This window comes from Carassius auratus, chromosome 30 (genome assembly GCF_003368295.1).
Source record: "Carassius auratus strain Wakin chromosome 30, ASM336829v1, whole genome shotgun sequence".
NCBI classification, from domain to species: domain Eukaryota; kingdom Metazoa; phylum Chordata; class Actinopteri; order Cypriniformes; family Cyprinidae; genus Carassius; species Carassius auratus.
In genome coordinates this window covers 1272898-1292583 of record NC_039272.1, presented here as the reverse complement: position 1 = coordinate 1292583, position 19686 = coordinate 1272898, and the positions used below count along the sequence as shown (strand labels likewise).

General features: G+C 36.8%; 1 pseudogene; it reads right to left on the bottom strand.

The window, feature by feature from the left end:
- LOC113048764 (autism susceptibility gene 2 protein homolog) overlaps positions 1 to 19686 on the bottom strand; it is a 246532-nt pseudogene that overhangs the window by 79284 nt on the left and 147562 nt on the right.

Below are 19686 nucleotides of genomic sequence, written 5' to 3'. Positions count from 1 at the left end.
CAAAAAACAAAACAAAAAACAATATCGGTCGACCACTATTTACGATAACTGGAAAACGCATATGTACTCTATAATATAATATATATAATTAACAAGATAAATGCATTTTATCAACTAAACAAATTATCACAATAATACACATATCTGATTTTTATGTTATTTGCTACAGACTACAGACATTCAAGTTTATATTCTCTCATATTCTGTCTTGAGTTTAATATTCAATTAAATGATTGAATTAAAACAGCAGAAAGTAGTATGATATATACTTCATTTTCAAAAGTTTTCAAAGAGCTATTCGTCTCTTATATGTAAAACCTCTTTAAATTGTAATTGGAAAACGTTGAATTAAAACTAAAGTATCCATAAAATGTCCTTTTTTCCTTTATGGAGACACATATGTGTCCTTGTTTTCAGACACTCAGGATAAAAACATGAATGCAGTCATTTCTACATTTGTTGGTGCCACACTGGACTCATTCAGCTTAAGCATTGACAAATAAAAACAAAGAGGATATTTACACCTAGTGAAAATGCATACGCTTTCTCTCTGCTTGAGCCATGTGTCTAATTTAGTCTCTGATCATTCCTGCCAGTACAGTATCTGATTAATCATCGTAGCTCGTCGCTTCACTTTAGGAAGGGCTGGCAACTAATGGAATCACGCAGGAATTAAGTTGTTGAGGAGCTAAACATTGCTGCTTGGCTCATCATAACAAGCCTGAAAAACGAGACGCTCCTCAACAAAACATCCCCTGCTCCATCCTGCTGCTCTTCTCCAAAACCAAGCCAACAACAGCTTTCATCCGAGACACTCAAAAAGCCCAAGTGAAAAGCCTAAGAAGAAGAAAAAAAATAGTTGGACACCAGGATTGAGGATTCAAGGCCTGTGGGAAGGAAAGAAGGAGACTGGAGGGAGGTGGACAGGAGTGTGGGATGGGCTTAACAAGCAGGGATCTCGTAGATTTAAAGGCACTGCTAAAAATTTATGGAAGCGTGTTTGGACAGAGGCCATAGCGAACAGCTTGGCCAGCTGAGCGTCAGTGCAGCGGGACGCCTAATAAGCCCCGCGCAATTTTTCACCCCATATTTTATCAATAAAAAAGCAGTTAAAAAACCCCACTGCAGACGCAGCTCTGTGCCGTCCACCATCTGGAGCCGCCTTTCATTCTCTAATCCTGCCGTCATTAAAACGTTTCTTGGCAGTTTGTGGCTCATTCCCCGTGTGCAGATGTGGAGCGAATCTTCAGATGCTCTCCTGATCAAAGAGCTCTCACGTCTATACGCCAGACAGAGAAAACTTACCGCCTTCTGGCTACCGCAGGCCAAGCTGGAGTTACCGCAAACATTATTTATTAATTTACAAAGTTATTTATTCATCCCTGCACTCCCACATGAGCACAGGTCAGTGCAACTCTGCTTCTGTAGGCCATAACTGTGTTCTTTCATTACGTGTTCTGTGATTCAGTCACACCGTTCCAAAACCAGGGCCCCTGGATCCACATTTGGCAGAACTGCACTCATTTATATGTCACCCTTTGACAGTAGAGCCTTGAACTGCAGTTACACAATCCAGAATAAGTACTCGTAACTCGACAGAAAAGTGACTAAAATACACGCCAAGAATCAGTTTTACACAATAACAGCATTTCAGTCGACACATTTGTTTTTAAATCCTTTTCTTTTTCACAAAAATACAGTAAAATCATTAATACTGTAATTTAGTATAACATTTATTTACTCCAGTCCTCAGTGTCACAGATATGGTTTTAACATGATCATTTGATGCTCAGGAATCATTTTAAATAAATGTTTTCTGAAGGAAAAGTGTTTCTTTCTGAAGAAAGAAGGAAAGTACTATTTAAAACATATTGGTAATACTGTGCTGAAAGACATTCACAACTTTTTTCCCCCTCAGTTAAGAATTGCCACACTTCTACCATAAGTCTAAATGTTAACCAAATATTGTTGTTTGTCAAAAGCCTTCCAGCATAAACCAGTAAAACAATGACAAGTCAGACTGAAGCCATCTGTTCAGATTTTAAGCTATTACTGTCACAAAATGTTTTTGTTTGAATGTTCTTTCCCGAAAATCAGTTTGCGCTATTCTAGCATGTTTCTCTCAATACCCTCAAAATGGGTTTTAAACAATTATACGATGCGAGTGCCTGGCCAACACTGCCAGTGTGTGCTCTTGAATTGATCTGGCTCTAACTAACTACAGTACTCAAGATAGTGATCATTTTCTTTTAAACGTCTGCACATTTAAATCAAAAGTGTACTTAAGCAAATCTGTGTTCAGCAATGAGTTGACATTAAAATAACAATAAAAGAAAATATTAATGCAAATAGCTGCTACACTCTAATCCACAAAAAAACCTTACTTTTAATTAACGATTATTAGTATGATTAATCAACGAATCGTAGATTATTTCACTGATTAATCTTAAATCCACTTTGATTATTCATCTTTTGCAATTAGTTAAAATATTAAGTTATACATATTCTAACAAATAAATAAAGGTAATCACTTCAGCTTTTGAAAATCATATGCAATTACAATTATTATACAATTAATTTATACAAATAAATGTATTTGGCACAAAATGAGATGATGCCATTCATTATTTAGTTAGCCGTGAAAAAGTCACTCAATGAAAACATTGTGCCTGACATCTCCTTTTGTATGGAAACAAAATAGAGGTAAGTGATGAGATTCATTATTTTTGGATAAACTATAAACTGCAAACCAAACTATCACTTTAATTAAATAATATTTATAAAAGAAAATCAGGTTGTAATTCTAAATGAAAGCGACGCTGACTCTGGCTTTTTCATGTTTAATACTGTAAAGTTACTTGATTTAAGGCTATTGCATAAAGTACTATATAAATACAAGTTACGTGACTTCACTGGAGTACCGAACTGCAGAGCTTGTGCAAACATCCACATCACTGTTATCAGATGTGTTTAAAACTTCAGATTTCACTTCGCGGTCAGTTTTAATTGTGTTTATTTCGTTATTGAGAGGAAAGCGTGCAGCATATACATTTTACATTTATTCATTTAGCAGATGCTTTTATCCAAAGCGACTTACAAATGAGGACAGTGGAAGCAATCAAAAACAACAAAAAGAGTAATGACATATGTGCTATAACAAGTCTCAGTTAGGTTAACACAGTTCATGTAGCATGGGCTTTTAAATACTATAATAAATAAAAAGAAAACAAAAGAATAGAGCAAGCTAGTGTTAGAGGTCTTTACACACACACAAACACACACACACACACATATAATTGCATAATAAATGAAAATAAAATAGAATACAAAAAGATTAGAAAGGTAGTAAGATTTTTTTTTTAAGAATAGAATTAGAATAGTGAGTGTTAAAGTTAGAGAGTCAAATAAAGATGGAAGAGATGTGTTTTAAGCTGATTCTTGAAGATGGCTAAGGACTCAGCTGCTCGGAATTTAGTTGGGGAATTCATTCCACCAGGAGGAACATTTCATTTAAAAGTCCGTAAAAGTGACTTTGTGCTTCTTTGGGATGGCACAATCAAGCGACGTTCCCTTGCAGAACGCAATTCAAAAAAGGGCACATAAGTCTGAAGTAACAAATTTAGGTAAATGGGTGCAGAGCCAGTGGTATTTAGCATATGTTTACATAATCATCCAAATGCCACTCAGCAGCTTCAGGGGTCGGTTCTGCTGCCTTTGCTCTGAAGGGATGTCTTCTTCTCTTGAATTGCATCAGGAGAGACGAATTACAGTCTTGTGCTACAGCGCCACACTGGTCAAACCACGTTATTGCAGTCTCTTACATTAAGGTCATATGAGATCAAACGAATAATCAACTCGAAATTTATGTCGACTAATGTTGACTAATCATTTCAGCCCTAATATGCTGAGGACCTTACACATGTTTCTATCCATCTGAGCTTTCTCTAGCATGTAAAATGTCTATTTCACCCTAATAGAAAAACAAAAATATAACACAATACTGTTTACTACTATTTTTGTAGAGGGGAGTATTGTGACGACGGCATTTTTATGTCAGTACAAACTGACAGAGCTCGCACTGGATTGCAATTTGGCATCACCTTATGGGGCATCAGGGTTGATGGTGGGCGTTGATGGAGCTCCCCTAAAGCTACTGACACACATCACACTCATTTGGCAGCCATCCCTCCATCCATGGGCTTGCATATTCCGGCTGTCAAGGCCATGTGTTAGCTTTCCTACGATCCTCTGCCAGGCGTCTCCCAACGCCCCTCTACAGCAACACCACGGGTGCTCTGACTGTAGCAGGTTTGTGATAATGAAGTCAAATTAATTTAATCGAGGCCCCATCTAACCTATCTGTGCTGCCAGCAGGGAGGTGGGGTTAATGCCAGTCTGCTGCTGATTCCGCTCCAGAACAACCCTGTCAGAACTCATAAGAGTTAGCGCTCGCTGCTAAGCACGCTAAAGTGCACACGCTAGCTAGCATATGAAAGTAAATTACACAAATGAAGTTGCAGTATGTTAGGGGTCCTCTGAAGTATAATAAAAGCACAGTGAGACATGGGTTGCCTTAAGTTATAAAACAGCCCAGACTATAACAATGCCATTAAAAGCTGCTAAAAAAGGAAAATCTGGCGAATGAGCGCTAGCAACTAGCATCATTAGGACTTGCCTCCCTTTACCCCCTGTGCCTCAAAAGCCTCTATAAGGTTTTATGTGGGCCTCCCTGACAGAATAATTATCTTTTCCTGTAATCTTTCAAGGCCTGCAACCTTTTCCCCTCAGTGGAACGGATCAAAGCAGGCTCTATTATTTTCATGAGGAACTCAATCGCTGTATCCAAACTATAATTGAAAGCAGTCGGGCTTGTGTGTTTTGGTCGTCTTCTTCGAACGTTTGCTCTCTAGAGTGTTTCACTTTTTCTGCATACTTCATCAACATACCTGCGCATTTTGGTTTGAAATTTAACACAGTGGAGAGTGAGGATTGCACTGGAATCTATCTATCTATTGAAAAGACAAACTCCCCTTGTCAAGACCACAAACCCCACAGGGTTCTGAACTGAATTTAAATATCTACGAAACTCTTTGATACTTTCCATCGAAAGGCTCATCTCTCATGTGGTGCATTACAATCAATGACATGGGCTAACAGTCGCAGTGAGCCCTTCTGCGAGTTGCCTCTGATTGCCTGTGTCATTTCTTGGAAGAGAAGTGAAACCTCAGCTCATGTAAAACTTCTCCAGACAAGCCCTGGCTGGGACAAATCTTGGTTTTCAAGCTCCAGTTGGAATCACAAAGCACTGGCAACAAGCTGCGAGTAGTTAACGTCCGCCAATGTTTATTGAATAAGAGGCACTTAAGCATCATGTTTATGCACGATCTGTAATACTCCAGTCTGACACATGTGCACATACACATGCACCAAATGTTTTCTCAGCAGACAACATCTGCATCCAATATGGACTCGATTGTAATTTTATTACCGATGTGAAAAAATGTTTATAGGGTTTGGCTTGTTATTCACACACTGTTCCTAGCAAAAGCACTGGGTAGATTGCAATGACAATCGACCTTTAAAAGTAGACATTAAACATGCTCAGATTGCGGGAAACACCTGACTTTGATCAACAGTTTTGTTCAAAAAAGGAAAGCAGACACCTAGAATTACGACAGAAAACCACAGTAACAGAAACAAAGTATCCCAGAAACCATTGCTTATTATTCTGCCTGATGTTAGATTTGGGTTCATTTGGTTTGTTTGAGAGCAGCTTTCTGAATTTGAGAATGCAGCAACGAATTGCAGTCTGGTTGGATATTTGTTCTAGAAGGTTTCAGATGGACAGAATTGCACTAGCAATCACAGAGTGTACAAAATCACACTCATCCGCAGACTGTTCATAATTGCTGCTAACTAATCCTGTTTTCAGACAATACCTTGAGCATCCGTCCCAATCCAGCAATAATTCATGTCGTGATTATGTTTGGCCTCACTCAACTTCTCCTCAATGCCAGAATAAACAGACAAAATAAATAGCACTGTTTCACAAGTGTACGTCAAAGTGAATGTGTCCTTGCCAGCCATCTATGATGTATATTTGTGGAAACATCATTTAAATGGTGATGCTTTAATGAGTTTGGCGTCAAACTGCACAGGACATAATACTCTTTCATAGTCAAGTCAAAAACACGAACGCAGTTAAACATTCAGTAATTATACAATCACCTTCATGCCATTCCAAACCAGTATGCTGCTACTTTTTCCGTGGAACACACAAGGAGAAATTTGAAGAAAGTTAGCTCTTTTCCAAAAAAAAAAATTATACTGACCACATATGTCAAACTCAAAACAGTTCGAAAACCATAGTTAAAAAAAACACAAAAGTTGGCCATATGGCTTGGTGTGTCGTCTGAAGTCATACAATACCAGTATACGAAGAACAGACTTCATCAAAAACCAATTACCTATGGCATCAGTGATGTCAAACCTATGGCAATGCACAAAAAGATGGCAAGACAAACACAAATAAGATTTGACAGCTTACAAATGTGAATATTAGATTTGAACAACAATTTAAATTTCAGCCTGTTCATGAATAGCTATCAAATGGCTGGTAACACAGCTTGCTTTCATGGCATGGAAAAGAGCAGTATGAACATACTGTAAAACATCTCCATTTGTATTCTATGAAAGGATGAAAGAGTTTGAAATGACATGAAGTTGAATGACAGTCATTTTATTTTTGGGTGAACTGCTCCTCTAAGCCTTAAATGTTCCCATTTGAATGGCTTTTCTTGAAAATCGTTAAAAATTTGCTAAAAGGCCTTCGGTCTCCATCCATTCCAATATAAACTTGAAGATGATTAACATGAAAAAAAAGAGAGAAATCTTCAAATTCCACATTGGGTCAGATCTCCGCTTCCGTTCTCATGCTGCGTATAAGTAGCACCGCAAAATAGCGGTGGACCAGATGTAACTCCTGACATTCAAAGAAAATACATTCTCTCAAATCGAAGAAGAGAACATTGGAAACAGTCGTAACATAAATAAATTCGAAAGAAAACCGCTTCCATGCTTTAGCAGTTCAGAGAGAGGTAACATTATGATGCCATTAAGAGAAAGATGGAGAAACAGAATAAGAAAAACAGAGAGAGATATTATAGGAAAGCTAGGGAAAGATGTGAGGTGAAGAAAGCTAGAGAAGATTGAGAATGAAAGCCATGCTGGACAGAAGAAAAATGGCATCTCCATATTAAAGTGTGTGTCGAATGTGTCAGTTATAATTTCACGCCGCCCGCGGGGAAGAGAATTAAACCCGTCTGTGCCAGTGTGATCTCATTCACCCTCCGTTCCGACTGCATGCTGAATCCCAGGCTGATGGCGGAATATTGCAGGCAAATTGGTTTTAAATGAAAGCTAGCGTCCTAACCGGCATTCGGCCTCCCTCTCCTCAGCCCTTCCCCAGGTGCACTTAATCTAATTTCATTAAAGAGATGAGGAGCGATGATTGCTTGTGTCGAAACATTAAGCCGCTCCATCTTCACCTCCATAAAAAAACTATTAGAGGCCTGTCAGCAAGCCTGTGGGTGGCCTGTTTATGACTGAATATGAGAAAAGGAGAACGAGAGGAGAGAGAGAAAAGACAGCTAAGAAGGGTCTAGGGGTAGAGGGTACATTACACATCATTAGTTTCCTCAGATCGTCAAAATGATGCAGAGAGGAGCAAAGAAGGAAAACACTGCTAAAAAAGGGCACAGAAGCCATTTGTCAGGGAGAAAAAGAGGGATGCAGAGGTGCAGATATATATATATATCTCAGGTATGAGTGCAGACTAGTCTGAAAGCATGTGGGGCATATAAATGACAATGACTGCTGTTTACCAAGCATGTTCAAATTTAGCATGCTAACATACGTTAGCAACACAACTCACACATTAGCAAAAAGCCTACATGAAACAACTTTTTGCCATAAAATATGTTAAGTACTAGTTTAAGTTAAGTAGCATGTCAGCTTGCTTTTTGCTAACGTGTGAGTTGTGTTATGGATCAGCATGCTACATTTGAGAGTGTTGAGTAAACGGCATTAAAACTATGGTCATTGAAATGGTAGTATTATTTTTGTAGGTTACAGATTACAGGGGCCATGTCATTAGGTACTCAATGATATACGATAACATTCAGATCTCAAAAGCATGCTAGCATGACGTTTCCATGCAAGAGTCTAGGTAAAGGGTTCATAAAAACAGGTGGGGCTTAAACAGTGATAGCCCATCAAATTGGGGCAACCACAAAGATAAAAGCCAAGCCAATGTCATACTGAACAACATGATATTTGACAAGACAAATAGCTTGAATTGAGAGATATAGAAGGGTTAGGGTGTCAACAAAGACAGCAATGCTCGTCAGCTCTAAAGCTCTTCAGTTAAAGGGGAAAATGTCTGTATTTACCTGAAGTGGCTGCAATGGCTGGGTGTGTTATGTGACATGCTGTCACACGGATGTAACGGACAGAGAGGAATGAAGTAACAGAAATCTCTTTAAGCTGCCCAACAAAATAGACAGTTTTCAGTGTTCACCTGTCAGGTGAGATAGAATAACAGCTGACAGCTCTGTCCCCGAGTCATGCAACGGTGGAAATCTGTGACAATGCAACCACCGGACTGAATGGATCATGTTTTGATTCCAACGCCAATCCATAGCCAATCCGCATAGCCTATGCTTTTTGTGATGCACAATCTATGAAGCAGAAGCATTTGTATCAAAACCAATGCAACGTGTAAAACAATCTACACTATCATTCATAAGTTTTTTGTACTGAAAGAACTCGCTTATGCTCACCAAGGCTGCATTTATTTGATCAAAAACACAGTTTTTATATATCACTACAATATTGTGTAATATCAAAATAATTAAAAATGTAATTTATTACTGTAACGCTGAAGCTAAATCTCCAGTCCAGTCAAGAAATCATTGTAATATGCTCAATAGGTGCTCAAGAAATGCTGAAAACAAGTTTCTTTAATTAATAGAATGGTTAAAAGAACAGCATTTTTTTCTGTAATATATAACAATTTTTAAGTAATGTCTTTACTGTAAATTTTGTCAAAAATTGTGAGCGATGAATAAAACCAATCCAATTCAAACCAATGAAACTGATCTAATCCAAATTTAATCTAAACCGTTAGAATTTAGATTAGAATTTAGAACTTCCCACTTTCCAGAGAATATACTTGAAGTCAACATGAACTGCTGTTCTCAAGCAATTTGACTCGTGTAATGTAAAACAGGACAATCAATGAGAAAAATACTGAGCATCTGGAACTAACTGGACCATGAAAAGTAGACGTGACATACCAGAATGGAGTCAGACTAAATTTTATATATATTTCCTTGAGAAGCACCCACAAAACCAGCGGTCAGCCAATTAAAAAAAAAATCTATCTCCAGCTAGTTCTAAAACTTTTGGCCACAACTGCGTGTGTAATTTCAGCGATGGCTCTAACCCTCAGGTGGCATCATCTGTCATGCACCGCGTGAGCTGTTTTCTTTGAACAAGTCGTGATGTCTTTGTTAATAAGTGGACTCGATCTACACATGAAGCAATTTTATTCAAATCAGCCCAACTGATTATGCCCCTCCAGCGCACCTGCGGGCTGTTTTATAATGTAGTAATGTGTAAAAACGCCATGAGAGAGAATGTTCACGTTCTTCCTGCAACTGTTCAGAGGAGCTATTGTTCAGGGGAAGACACCTGTTACTATTCAACAGGAGGGAAAGATTAATGCTTTGGATTAGATTTAAATGTATACAATTAGAAATAACAGTGTTTATTCTTCTTTTTATGCAAAACGATTATGACAGAGTGATTTTTGAAGTGGTAAACGTGTTATCATCCTTGTGCTTTATGCTTCACAGGAAAACACATATGACACATATCACCTGTGCACCTGGACACAAACACCACAACAACCATGGGTCATTCTCTCAATGCCTTCACTTACAACTATTATCTCCAGTAGAAGAGACAAGACATCCTAATATGATGCTTTCTTCTGAAGGAACACAAACTCTCTGACTCTGAGCCTTGCAATTGCTTCCATATGTTTTCATGAATGTAAAGGGAAAGTCTGCTTCTGCATTTAACACGGACAGGATAACCCTTCATGTGCTACACACACACACACACACACACACACATGTATATATATATATATATAGGATTGGGTACTATTAAGCTTTACAATACATTAAAACATGGGAAAATAATCCAAAATTGACCTTGAAACCAAAGAGCAAGTAAAATCTTACAATATGTAGTTAACACTTAAATAATGCACATATATTACTGTCAAAATGTTTGCTTGTTATTAATGTGTACCTTAATAAAATACATTGTCTGAAAAATATTTTTAGCATATTTTAAATGTAATTTATTCATGTGATGCAAAGGTGAATTTACAACAGCCATAATTCCAGTCTTTAACATCACGATCCTTCAGAAATCTTTCAAATATGCTTTTTTGTGTGTGTGTGTTTGTGTGGGAAACATGGTGCTTTGAATTTCTGAATGAGCAGAAAATAAAAATGAGCAGCATTCATTTAGATAAATAAATTTGCACTTGCACTTGGCTCAACACAGAATTACTAAAATAAAAATGTATGTTGCATGCCTCAAACCTGGCCACATTTTCCTTCTACTTTCTCTGCCCTAGATCTGTTATGATCAGTTTGAATGCACTTAATCAAACACATAACTCGTGTCCAATAAAATGCATCCACATTATCGTCATCTAGAACACAACATGATTGAGAGAACGAGACCCACAGAGAAACAAAGAACATAAAGGGCCCTAAAATAAATGTGGAATACCCCAATTCTCTTTTCTCTGAAGCATACTAGTGGTAAAAGAATAGCAGTTCCTCTCTTCATCGTGTCAAATCCAAAGAGGTTTTCTCTTACCATCTGCCTCAATGAGGAGAGAGATAAAAGCCTATTGACTAGCGTGAGCTGCGGTTAATGCAAATTGCTGCTTGCTATCAATGTATTATTTATAGAGCGCGCCGGAGACGTTTTCCACTGAACTGGGAGCTTGGCTTACAGGAGATTAGTTATGCTATCACATTCATTTAGCAGGGAGTAATTGCTTAACTGCAGGGGAATTAACACGTGTTACACTTCCACTGGAGATACATGCTGTTTATATGGGTGACAGACATTACAGGGTTATCAATACAAAAAAAAAAGATAAACAAGCGCTAAAGGTGCCGGGAAAAACATTCCACCGGAAAAGATCTGGCAACCTCCAAACCGCTAACCAAATCTCGAAAGCATTCGTGACCAGAACACATTTGAATAACAAATTAGACATAATGGTATAATCTGAGGCCTATCTATCCATCACTGTGTGGCTGTAGCTGTTGTTTATATTGCAAAGAATATGCAAATGTAACACCTTGTGAGTAGCTTGCATGCATGCTATATATACACACACATCATATTAATAAAGAGAACCTGCAAGTTTAGATAAGACCATTTGTGTCTAACGTCCACTGACGAGATAACAAATCTAATTATAAACCAGAGACAACATTTTACTCGCACATCAAAACGGTCATGCAAATTCTATACACTTTTTCCACAGAAACATCTGCTTTGGTACATCCCGGACGAGCCCCCGACTGTTAAAATAAAATTATTAAAGCAATGGTGGAGATCCGATCTGGTTGGGCTGTTGTGAGCAGAGGCGCCGGGGGTATATATATATATATATATATATATATATATATATATATATATATATATATTAGTTTAACAGAAGTGAAATAGTGGGCTAAGCAGAAGTGGAGGAAGAGATAAAGTAGCAATATAAGGCAACAGTATTTCTCATGACCAGTGGGTAATATCTACATCCTAAAATACAAGAGGCACAGGATGTTCTAGAATCTCACACGCTTGATAGTGAATTTCATCCTGGTATCTCATTTAGAATCGATAATTCTAGTCTCATCACCATAATAGGTGGCAGAAGGTCAGAAAATGCACCTTTCAGAGACAGGACAAGGAAAACACTATGCTTTGCTATGCTAATGCTAATAAGAATAAGAATTACAGTTACTTCAGCTAATCAAAGCCACTTTTTCTTCACATTTACAAGGCGCTCGCCTCTTTAAGTGAAGTTCACAATAGTACTTCCTGCCTAGAATTAACTAGCACAAACATCAACACAGGTGTCTACTTTTCAAGTTCAAAGAACTTCAAAGTGGTTGAATTGACACGCCAAACACAATGACACCTCACAGAAAGCTTAAAACACTTCCGCAATAAGTGTACTTTCTCTCTATCACACTGCGTTTGGCTTTGTTTGCTTCGCTTTAATATGCAAATAAACAACAATCACAAGACCGGCAGCCGTTTTCTGTCATCTACTGTACACACATACACAGACTCAAACACACATGCAGACAGGAGACAGGCTTTTTATACCATAAACTCCAAAATCACTCTTACTCACTCCGCGGTGGGTTAGGTAAACACACAAACACTCATGAAAAGAAGTCTTACCTTGTCATCGATGTCACTCTCGCTGTCACACTGTAAGGAGAGAAGATATGAGAGAATTATTCATTCATTCTCCGACCTCATTATCGGTTCAGGTATGATTTTTACGGCTCCTCTTTTTTTCCTTCTTTCGGTGACACCTTTCAACAAAAACGGAGGTGATGAAGGGGATAAAGTGATACATTTGAAAGAGGCTGCCATGGTTCAAAACTGAGACACCATGAAATCCAACTTTTCCTTCGGTTTCCAGGAGCGGGTTTAAGAGTCGAGCGCCTTGACGGATCATAATAGATAGAAGGTTAAGGGGAAATTATTCGTATATGGATGAGATACTGACAAATTACTGGGGGTAAAAATATTCGCAAGCTTTGTGACAGCCAGCTGGTGCTGAACCAAAAACTTATACTTTGTGAAAATTATTTTGCATAATACTTAACACACGTAAATTAACATGTTTATGTTTGCAGAGTAGAAAATAATAATTTAAAATAATAATTTCCTCTTGCTTTGTACTATATACTTCAGAGAGGCAAAAAACTAAAAAAGTGCATTTAAAGAGTCTTGAAAGTTGCAAAAAAAAAACAAAAAAAAACAGCCTTGCATTCAACTTTAAAACATCAACAAAAAAAAAAAATCAAATGAGGATACACTGCCTCCCTCTCTCCATGTTACAAAATACCCTCTACAACTCTTAGCAGGCGCTGGAGTGTCGTATCCCTCCATAAATGTTTCATGCCGGGCCATTATTGCACACTCTTTCGCTTCTAGCCTTTCATTTGAACGAGTGGTGGAGGACATTTCGGGTCTCGCAGCATAAATGGACTGCAATTATGCATATGCAAATGAGCAATTACAAGCCATTTGCACTTAAAGGACTGATCACAACCACTCACTTTTGTTTTCTTCATGAGGATCTGAAGTTTGGGGTTTTTTCCCAACCGAAATTAGAATTTTCCATTCAACCTTTTTTAGTCTCCACTTAGAATATGATTGCTTGTTTACATCCGAGTTTGCACATATTCATTAATGAGAGATATTCACGAGTGTAGTCTACAGTTGAACAAGACTTTCCAACTCTATCCACAGTCGCAATACAAGAAATGCCGCTCAAACGTAAGTCACTTTCAAAACAAGCATCTTTCTGCTAGTCAGCTTAGCAAATGTTTGTGACCAACTTGAACCTCATGCAAAATCTCTCATCCTCATCAAAAACTCATGATCACATGTATTTATAATAAAATGACTGGATCGAACCTGTGAAATTCGTAAATCTAGCAGCATCTTAAGAAAGTACTACGTTACTTAAATACATTTTTTTTTTAAATATATATTAATAGCAACAGTTTGCAAGGAGTTTCCATTGGTTAACTATATTTGTTAACATGAGCGTAGTCAATTAAAAGTACTTCTAAAGCATCAAACTTGGTTAAAATAAAGTTAGTTAATATTTACTAATAAAAATAAAAAATTGCATTTGTTAAATTATTCAGTGCACCTGCACTAACATGACCTAATAGTGTAAAGTAGTATAAAAGCATTACATTCACAAAGACTATTAAATGTACAGTATTGCTCATGATTAAAGTTGGTTAGTGCATTAACAAATGAGTAAAGTGTTGGAAAATGTTACCGAATAAAGAACAATGGTTGGTTGAATGAATAAATTATAATCTGTCTGTGTCTGACTTCTGTCTATCGTGTTATTTAAACCAAGCAAACAAAAAAAGTAGAGGGATGACAGAGAAGAGGTAAGAACATCCCTGTCTTTGGCCATTGATGCCCATTATCTGTTTTAAATACGTTAGAAACAATAAAAGCATTAAGAGAACAGACACATGTTAACCTGTTTCTCAGTCTCCACTATTAATGACAGGTCCCGCTCAAACAAGCAGCTTTCTTGTGGCTTGATTTGTGTGTGTGTGTGTGTGTGTGTGTGTGTGTGTGCAGAGGCTACACTTAACCGTACAACCTCCCACACAGGGTTTCACCGCACACTTTCCAATAGCTCACACGGAAATAAAGATGCAGCCAGGAACAGGAAAACTCTGAGCGCTCTTAAATTCATTCAACTCAATGGAAATTCAACACTGTTCAGCAGCGTGCCTTTGTGTGTATAGATGTTTCATGTAGTTTTGTGCGAGTCTATGCTGTGGATTAGAGGCACCCATTCATTGAGACTGTCCTGTGCAGCACTGGCTAAACAAATCCTAACTGCTCAGCTCTACTTGTCACAAGTCATCCACTCTTGGGTCCACGGCATTAGCACAAACAAAGTGGCTTAGCCAACTGTCAATCATGTTCTTATTCAGGTGGGATTTTCTTGTTGGGCGATGTGGATGTCAAACAGTTCAAAGTCAACAGCTCTGAAACTCGTGGTTACATTTCTCCGCTCCAGTAAGTAACAAAAGCTGTGTTTGACTGTATCTGGCATAACAGCCATTGCGGCTAACATTCCACCCTGAATCTAATGATTACTAGTCTGCAAGATTTAAGATTGTGTGCATTTGAGTGTATAAGTATGTGGGTGTGAATATATATAAACTTTGAACGCACAAGACATGGGCACACCTACATCCTGTGCGGCAAAAAGAGGCCCAACTGAACCTAAAAGAGGGCTGGAACAGAAAAAGGAGGAGAGGAACAGGAGACAAACAGGAAGACATGGAGCGAAATCATTCAGAACAGAGTGCAAAAATAATTCTGAGAAACAAAACCATGTTTAGAGAGAGAAAGGCTAACAATTTTACGATTATTTCACTGTAACAGTTATATATAGTGATTTAATTGAACTGTTGATTAAATTAAAAAACTATAAATAGCAATATTGTGTGTATATCTACACTCTCTCTCTCTCTCTCTCTCTCTCTCTCTATATATATATATAAATACTGTACACATATAGCTACACATACACTATCGGTCAAAAGTTTGGGATCACTAAGACTTGTAATTGTTTTTTAAAGAAGTCTCTTATGCTCATCAAGGCTGAATTTATTTGATCAAAAAAAAAAAAAAAAAAAAAAACACCCCGGTAATCTCGCAAAATGTTATTACAATCTAAAATAATGGTTTCTATTTTATTATCCTTTAAAACATAATTTATTTCTGTAATGCAAAGCTGAATTTACATTAGCCATCAGCCATTACCCCAATATAAAGTGTCACATGATCCATCATAAATCATTCTAACATGATATATTATTAGAATTATCTATGTTGGAAACTGTTGTGCTACCAAATTTTTTTTTTTTTGGAATACATTTTTCAGGATTCATTTATACAAAATATATATTTTTCCTAACAATATAAATCTTTGCTATCACTTCTCAACAATTTAACACATCCTTGCTGAAAAAAGTTTTTCAAAATGTATAAAAAAATATATATATATCACAAAAATTACTGACCCCACATGTTTTAATTGTAGTGCATATTGTTAAAAAAGATGTATCTTTTAAATAAACACTCTTCTTTCTAACCTTTTACTTTTTATTCATCAAATAGTCCTGAAAAAAAGTATCACATGTTCCAAAAAATATTAAGCAGCACTACAGTTTCCAGCACTGATGCACTTATAATAAATCAGCATGTAAGAATGATTTCTGAAGGATCATTTGACACTGAACACTGGAGGAATGATGCTGAAAATTCAGCTTTGCATCACAGGAATGAATTCGATTTTGAAGTATATTAAAATAGATATACTTAAGATAAATTTTACATCATAATAATATTTCACAATATTTTATCAAATAAATGCAGTCTACTGAATTACCACAGTATTAAATTATAGTAGTATAGCAGGTTTTGTTTTATATATATATATATATATATATATATATATATATATATATATATATATAAAGTACTCTGTAGTATTAAGTACCATACATGAATTTTAGCACCCTAATTAAAGCCTACTGTGAATATGAAATTACGCTTGCAGCAAATAAAACTAAACTACACAAAACATAGATCTATAAATTGGACATACCTGCAGAAAGAACGACAAAAACTGCGATAAACACAGCAGAAAGAGGCAGAGTAGGAAAACATGAGAGATGGACACGGTGAACGATACAATAAAATGTGGTGTTATGTTTACATTGTACATTACAGAGTCTCCTGTCATCTCCCGTGAAGACGGTTTTGACATTTAAACAGCCTTCTTCACATTTGGTGAGTGCACTTTATTTACAGACTCCCTCGTGAACACCGCGGCACGTCCCCATCTGTGTGTGTGTGTGTGAGCGAGTGTGATTTATTCACAGCGAGTCTCGCTCTGGACCCCGTGGCTTGGGTCTTGGCCTGCCAACAGGTTTATATATTTCAGCTGAAATGGGAATGGGAGAAGAGATGCGGGGAACTGTCTAATATTTCAGAATATTTTCCTGGCAGCATTTTAATAGACACGCACACCAAGGGGGAGGGGAGACAATAAGCGTTGCGCATCCCGGAGCACATTAAAACCGACTGCCCAAATCAATAACACAGTTGCACCTGTCACATGCTGAGGAGATTGGGAATGAATTGGCCTTGGAGGGGCAGTGAGAAACTAGCCTGACGACAGCCATGCTGGCTCAACATCAGCGTCTGCCTGGGGATGTCTGGATGAATACTGATTCCAGCAGTCCAGGATGCCAGAGAGACCAAAAAATATGCAAAACCAGATCTCAGCACCTTCCGTGAATACATATGGCTGTCAGCCTCATGGCAACAGAACAACAGTGACATCATCGGGGGCTGTCAGCACGTGCAATAATAACCGATCGGACACAATAACGAGCGTGTCATGATCCGTATTACAGAGAAAAAAACATCCAGCGCACTGAATGTAATCATTTGTCTTAAAAAAGTTTAGTCAGGGAATATCATCATCCAAAGATGAGAATATTTTAAAATGTGGAGAGTGAAAAATATCTCAAGTTTATATCGATGTCCATTAAGTGTTGTAATCGTAAACTAAAACTATCAGAGATATTTTTAGTCATTGAAATTAACCTTAAATATATATATATATATATATATATATATATATATATATATATATTATATAATATATATATATATATATATATATATATATATATATATATATATATATATTATATAATATATATATATATTATATTATATATATATATATATATATATATATATATATATATATATATATATATATATATATATATATATATATATATATATTATATTATATATATATATATATATATATATATATATATATATATATATGTGTGAACCTGGAGCACAAATGCAGACTTAATAGCCAACAATACTGTATGGGACAAAATTATCTCAAATTATTTTATGCCAAAAAAAAAAAAAAACAATAGGATCATGTTCCATGAAAATAGTTTGTACATTTTCTACTGTAAATATATCAATACTTATTTTTTTATTCTAATATACATTGCAAAGAGCTTCATTTGGACACATTTAAAAGGAGATTTTCTCACTGTAAAAAAAAAAAAAAAAATTGCACCCTCAGATTCCAGATTTTCAAATGTTGTCCAATCCTGACATATCATACATCAATGAAAACATTATAGCTTTCAGATGATATGTACAAATCGGATTAAAAATATTTACCCTCATGACTGATTTTGTGGTCCAGGGTCACATACTGTATATCAGATGAAAAATCACAGACTCTACAAATATAAACAAAACATACAGTAGAGCTTTGGCCACTAACTGAAATAGGTTAAGAAAACATTAAATTAACCGATAGTACATGTTAACAACATGTACTATCGGTTAATTTAATGTTTTTTGTTAACCTATTTCAGTTAGTGGCCAAAGCACTACTCTACGTTTTGTTTATATGAAATAATTAAATAAAAGTTTTTTTTTTTTTTTTTTACACTTAATTTTATTCAAACTAATCAAAAACAGTCACTTACTAAAACAATGCATTTTAATACAATAATAAATATTAGTGATGTCACTTAATTTTTTTTATTTTTTTTGTCAGAACATCTTGCACAAGCTCAGCTCTCAATCATGTAGACTGTTTCTTCATAACATATAGGGCGCTATTTTAACAATCTTAATGCAAAGCGTAAAGGGCACGGCGCAGGTGCACTCAGGGCGTGTGCAAATCAACTTTTGCTATTATAACGACATAGTCTAAACGGGTTGTCCCTATTCTCTTAATGAGTAATTGGTGTTTTTTGGGCGTAACGTGCAATAAACCAATCAGAGTCTCATCTTCCATTCCCTTTAAGAGCCAGTTGTGCTCGTGCCATGACGGAATTGCTATTTATACAGCGGAATTTGGCAAGAAACGCGTATATGTATATATATATATATATATATATATATATATATAATTAGCCTACAAAAAATTCTTATGCATTGCAATCCTTAAATTTTTTATATTTGCCATGTTTGTATGCTGCTGTGCGTCACTTTGTTTAATAACAGTGTGTACACGCGTTGTGGACCCTCCTATACTGACACGCTCTTTAAATAACACAGAAAAAACATTGTGCCAGACTTTAGACCAGGTTTGAGTTGGTCTATGGCGCAGTCTATTTTCAGGTCCTTAAAATAGCATTGCACCTGCACTGCGACTGAACACACCTCTTTTTTAGACCAGCATACCCATGTGCGCACAAATGAATGCTAATACATTTGCTAATTAAACGACGTGGCGCTGGACGGGAAAATGCGAACTGCGCCGGTCTGAAACTAGCAAACACACTTGCGCTGTGTTTTGCGTCGCATTGCGCCGGGTGTATTATAGGGCCCATAATCACAGAGGATAACCTCTTCCAGGAAGGTCAAATGGAGGTGAAGGTCATAGTTCAATTCTAGGAATTCAAATGTACACTTAGCTCAAACAATCCACTGTAGCAGCGAGTGAATCCGTGAATACAACACTACAGGCTTTAAATAATTGAACACAAGGCTGTGTCTGTTAGTGTTCACTTTAGATGACTCTCCCTCTCAGCGGCCGGCGGGAAACTAGAGTCGCTTCAGACAGTCTCAAGGGACAGAGTGTAGATCATGGTAGTGTAACTCCAACTAGCATGACAAACAACAGAAGGCCAATGCACACAGACATCAATTACATGACTTTTGATTTTTACCCAACCA